General features: G+C 39.1%; 1 long non-coding RNA gene across 1 annotated transcript; it reads left to right on the top strand.

The window, feature by feature from the left end:
• Window positions 1-834: 834 nt before the first annotated feature.
• Window positions 835-4,744, top strand: LOC113357944. Its single transcript, XR_003364008.1, has 2 exons — window positions 835-3,000; window positions 3,089-4,744. It is a non-coding gene; the product is annotated as an uncharacterized LOC113357944 (long non-coding RNA).
• The last annotated feature ends 1,020 nt before the right edge of the window (window positions 4,745-5,764 follow it).

The following is a 5,764-nucleotide window of genomic DNA, read 5'->3' as shown; positions in this document are numbered from 1 at the left end:
CAAATGGTTTCAAACACGATCTCCACTTCCCCACTCCTTGATTCCATCAACTGTCACACTTTATGGAATCATGGTGTCTAAAATTCCAACAATATAAATAAGTCTCTGAATCATGATTGAATCATCAACATCATCAATATCATCAATCTCACGTCAAACTGACAACACAAGATCATCAACTCATCAATTGAGCAACTACTCTCAATTGAGCAATTTCAATCATTCAGAGCTTATCATATTCAGAATTCACACACCCACAATCTTTGATTACCATTGATTCCACACATTTCTCAGCTTCCCTCCTACAAATCAACCCATCCTCTCTTGTGACCGAATTTACTCTGGAACGGTCATTGTCTTGATTTAGGCCGGAGTACTACAGATTGATTTCTCGAATCTAAAGCACCCCCTTTGCAGCGGTGCATCTGTGTGAGGTTTAACATTTCACTCGGTTCGAGGAGTCTCCTCCGTACGGTCGTCTCCTCAATTCCTTAAAAACCAGCAAATCGTTTTTCCCCATCTACACTTTGTACCCAAGGCAAAACCCTGATTTGAAGGCTATATAAAGGAGACTTCTAGCATTGAGCAAACCTAATCCCCACATGTCTGTGTGCTACTAGTGCTCTGTCATGTGTCCGAGGGTGCCCCATATCGTATTTGCGTCTGTCCTTAGTAATAATGGTACTTCGTATAATTAGTAGTTAATTCTCAGTGTAACCGGTGGCTATGATGTGACCACCTGGAGCGTTGCTAGTTGTTAGATATTAGGTTAGAATAGGGTTCCTATATTAGCAGAAGGTATGTAATTGAAACATTAAGCAAATTATTAATCAAATGAGAACTGTGTTCTTCTTAGGTTGTGTTCTTTGAACTGATAGGCTTGATTCTCACGAATCAAGAGAGGTTTATCCTCAATTTATCATTCCAATACTGTCATTGTACTTAGGTACATGACAATTGGTATCTAGAACCGTTTTTTCCTGAGAAATCATGATTGATGAGATGAATTTACAGGAGGAAAAATGGGCATATATGAATGGGAAATTGGTACCCATAGTGAAGTTGGAACGACTAGCAACGGAGGATTTAGACACTTGTCGATGGTGGTATCGGTTTTAGATGGAAAAGAGTATATCTCCCGATCGAGAGAAATCCATTCGGAAGTGGTCAAAATTGATGAACAAGACATTGAAGAAGTTGACATCAATTATGTTTATTAGGTATACTTCTTCAGCTCATCAGCCTCCTTGCAGAGTGAAAGTCGCTGCATCAGCTGTTGATGAATTTTCATAATTGATTCCCACTTTTTTATTTGAATAAGTTTCAACTGTGGTTAGCTCAATTCCTTCAGCTATCGACGAAGAAGAGTATTCTCTCAATTCAGGGTTGATTCCTTCAATTTTCCTTGATGGAAAGAATGATTTGTCTGTTGATCAGAGTTTTCCGTTTGATAAAGTGGCGAAATCTGATGTTTTCGAAGGAAATAGGTTAAGTGAATTCCAAATTTGGGAAGTACAGCAGCTAAGAAACAATGGCCTGACTGAACTAATTGTGAGAAATGGCGTCCAAATTTTTTCTGAGGCCTATGAAAATGTTCACTGTTTGACCAAGTTACTCTTTCTCTACAACAAATTTCTAGGAATGGCTTGTTTTCACTTCCAACTTGATGCTTATCGCTTGTTTTCGATCGGGGTAAGTCTGTTGTTCTCTCCTCAAACTCTAATGGCAATTTTCTTCGATTGATTATTTACTTTGGGTATAAACCAGATTGTTCATCTATGCAATCGATTAATCTTTTATGTATAAATGATGCCGAGGTTTATGATGATAGGAATTTGTTTGTTAAAATGTATGAGAGTAGTGTTGGAGTTGATTTTCTCTTACAACTCAAAATGGGTAGACTTTTTGATCCTGGCAAAGAATCAGATAGTATTAAGGAGTTTTCTAACTCAGTTGGTGATTATGAATGTGGTTTTATTACACCTACTCCTATGATTTTTTTCCTGTGTCGATTTTAAGAGAAAGGTACAATGGAATTTTGGTTCTTGAGCTGTTACCAAGACATGTGTATCCGTTTGATTCTCAGATTCTGAATTCCTTGGGTCTTAGAATTCTCCATGTTGCTGAAATTGGTGGTGCATGGAATTTGTTTGCTGCGTTTTCAGAGGGAAATAAATTTTTGTTTCTTTTATTGGTTAGAGTGGTGAGCTTTAACATGGAACCTAAATGGTTTTCTCAAGTGCTGAGTATGATGGGAGAAGAAATTTTTTCTTACAACTCAAATATGGGTTGCTTCAGCTGAAGTATGTTTTGCCTGATGCAATTTTTGGTTGTCAGTTTGAGTCCTTGGTTGTTGGTTTTATTCGACTCCTTAAAGAAGTATTTAACCCAGCATATACTTCATCTATCCTATATCATGAGGTGCACCAGTCCAGGGTTATCATTGACCGACAAGACAGCAATGTGCACCAGATTCTTTTGAAAAAGTTTCGCAAATTTCAGTGCTTATATTCTCAGTTCACACATATGTTAGGACTCGTTTATATCATGCAAGAATTGATACTTTTCAGAAATCTCCATTACTTACTTCTGAAACATTTTGGAGGTTTCTGATTCAAGAGGGAGTTATAACGACAGTTGGGCGTTTAAAGTGGAGTTATCTGCATACTTTTTGTCCTGTTGGGTATTTTCAGAATCAAGTTACCTATATACTGATGTGGGTGGCCTTTTTGAAATGGAAATACAAATTGTACTTTAGGGTCTTATGGAGTGCACTGAATGTTAGTGAGAGACATTGTAAGATGTTTGTGGGAGTTTACTTCTCTCTTTCCAGGCTTGTGAGCTCATATTGTACCTCAGCTGGCAATGTTTTCTTACAAAAGCTTAAAGTTGAAGGTGTCAAGGTATTTCTGAACTCTATCATAAGCACTGGTCCCTTCTACCTGCACTATGCTCACTATGAACTATATGGGTGTATTCACCTGTGGATTTCGAAGGGTGGTAATTGTTTTTCTCTCTACTTTGTTTACAATTATTACTTATTTGATCGTGGTAAGGGGTTTGATCGATCTCTTCTGTATTCTTACAGTGGGACATCTGTGTATGAGTTTGTTTTTGAAGGGGGGTACTAACTGGAGTTGGTGTTGGCAGCCTTGATCATGTTTTTAATTGTGCTATGGTTTATTGAATCTGAGAACAATAGTAATAGTGGTTTCTACTTGCTTGTGCTTTGGTCTCCATCTGAAGTATGTGGAAGACTGGCGACTCACGAGAGAATTATATTGCAAGTTATGCAGTCCCTTTGTAGTTCTTTGCAAGCATTTTTCCCTACCTGGTATTTTACTCCTTGCTGCAAGGACATACCAGCTTTATCCAACTTGGATTCGAGTGAATATTACCCTGGTATATGGAAGTTTTTGTCAAATGGTGATTCTCATATCAATGAGGTACTGGTATTCACGCATGTGATGAGGAGAGTTTCTGTGATTCTCGAGCACTTGTAGTTTAATGGTTGGCTTACAGTCAAGGGTTACATACGTAGTGAACTTTTGGGAGGTAGAATAACGGTGGGGAACTTCGCTTATCTCGTTGTATCTGAAGTCAAGACTGTCTTTGCAACTGTGCCGGAGCTCAGGAATCTTCCACCAAGGGTAGACAACACCGTACAAGTTCAGAGTGGAGCTTACGAAAATTTCACAGAAGAGGAGCTCAAGGAAATCCAATTTCCTTAGTGTCAGGTACTCTTCGCAATGATGATTCTGCCATGATTGATTTTTGTCCTTGTGTTATGAGCGACTTATGTCCTGGTGCTACTATAAACTTTTTTCTGTGGTGTATCCACCACCAAAAGGATTGTATCCAGTTGGAGACTTCTGAAGGGTTAAAGAACATTCAGTTCGGACTCGCGATGTTTTAAGATCCTACTGTGCTAATGTTCGTGGTATCCTTGGTGTGGGTTTTATTGAGGATATACTTGATAACAAATGGTGATACTAATCTCACCTGTGTACTGAAGATCTGTATCCCAGTTCAAGGGTTTCTGCTATATATACATATCAAGCTGGGAGTTGTGCAGATTTAGTCATTGTACCTTGCAGTTAAGTGGTCTGTGAGTTCCGGGTCAGAATTGGATTTATGGTCAGAGGAACACAAGTTCAGTACACATTGAAGTAGAGACTTCCAAGTTTCTCATAGTATTCAACTATGTGCTACATTTTTCCTTGGTAGACGAAGTCATGAAGATAAGGGGTAATGAGCACTCAAGAGTTCACTCCACTGGTTCGTTTTCAGGGAGTAATTACAACTTGGAGATTCACAGGGAGTCTAAAAAGAGGGCAGTGGACGGCTGGGCTTTATGTGAAGGTGTTTATGGGCCTCACGTGGGTTTTCACTTTTCAGTGGCATTGTAGGGTCGGGTCTTCTGATGGAATTTCTGATGCGTGCCTCTCCAACTTTCATAGTAATTCACCCTACTATCATCCTTGAGGACAAAGATGTTTCTGAGGGGAGTAGAATGTCATGTGTCCGAGGGTGCCCCATATCGTATTTGCATCTGTCCTTAGAAATACTGGTACTTCATATAATTAGTAGTTAATTCTCAGTGTAACCGGCCGCTATGATGTGACCACCTGGAGCGTTGCTAGCTGTTAGATATTAGGTTAGAAGAGGGTTGCTATATTAGCAGAAGGTCTGTAATTGAAACATTAAGCAAATTATTAATCAAATTAGAACTGTGTTCTTCTTAGGCTGTGTTCTTTGAACTCAGAGGCTTGATTCTCACGAATCAAGAGAGTTTTATCCTCAATTTATCATTCCAATCCTGTCATTGTACTTAGGTACATGACATGCTCTCGCTAGAGTCGATCTCCATTAACTCTTGAGTTTCTTCTCTAAACTCGAGTTAACGACTTAAAGACTTCGTTGGGATTGTGAAGCCAGACCGATACTACTTTTATCGTAGTTGTGTGATCTGATCTTGCATCTTCTATCGTACGAGTACAATCGATTGATTAGCTTGAGATCATGAGAGTTCTCCGATAGGCAAGATAAAGAAGTCACAAACATCTTCGTCTCACTGTTTGTGATTCCTCGACAATCCGCGTGTGTAGTCAGAAAGGATTGTAGAGAGGTGATTGATTAATCTAGGTTGTTCTTCGGGAATATAAGTCTGAATTATCAATTGGTTCCTGTTACCTTGATTTTATATCTAAAGACGGAACAAAACCTAGGGTTTATCTGTGGGAGACAGATTTATCCTTTCGATAGACTTTTCTGTGTGAGACAGATTCGTTTATTATCAAGTCTGTGATTTTGGGTTGCAGCAACTCTTTGTTCTGGGTGAGATCAGCAAAGGGAATCAAGTACGCAGTGTCCTGCTGGGATCAGAGGCGTAGGAGTACAACTGTACCTTGTATCAGTGGGATATTGGTAGGGGTTCAACTATAGATCAGTACGAAGTTAGCTTGGAGTAGGCTAGTGTCTGTAGCGGCTTAATACAGTGTGTATTCAATCTGGACTAGGTCCCGGGGTTTTTCTGCATTTGCGGTTTCCTCGTTAACAAAACTTCTGGTGTCTGTGTTATTTCTTTTTCGCATTATATTTTATATAATAGAAATAATACAGGTTGTACGTTCGTGATCATCAATTGGAAATCCAACCTTTGGTTGTTGATTGATATTGATTGATCCTTGGACATTGGTCTTTGGTACCGTCCAAGTTATCTCTCTTTGATAAAGACTCGCAGATTGCTATTTGCTTGAGTAAA

The sequence above is a fragment of the Papaver somniferum genome, chromosome 3 (assembly GCF_003573695.1).
Source record: "Papaver somniferum cultivar HN1 chromosome 3, ASM357369v1, whole genome shotgun sequence".
Lineage (NCBI taxonomy): Eukaryota > Viridiplantae > Streptophyta > Magnoliopsida > Ranunculales > Papaveraceae > Papaver > Papaver somniferum.
The sequence above is the reverse complement of the archived record's forward strand: the minus strand, read 5'-3'. Positions and strand labels throughout refer to the sequence as shown.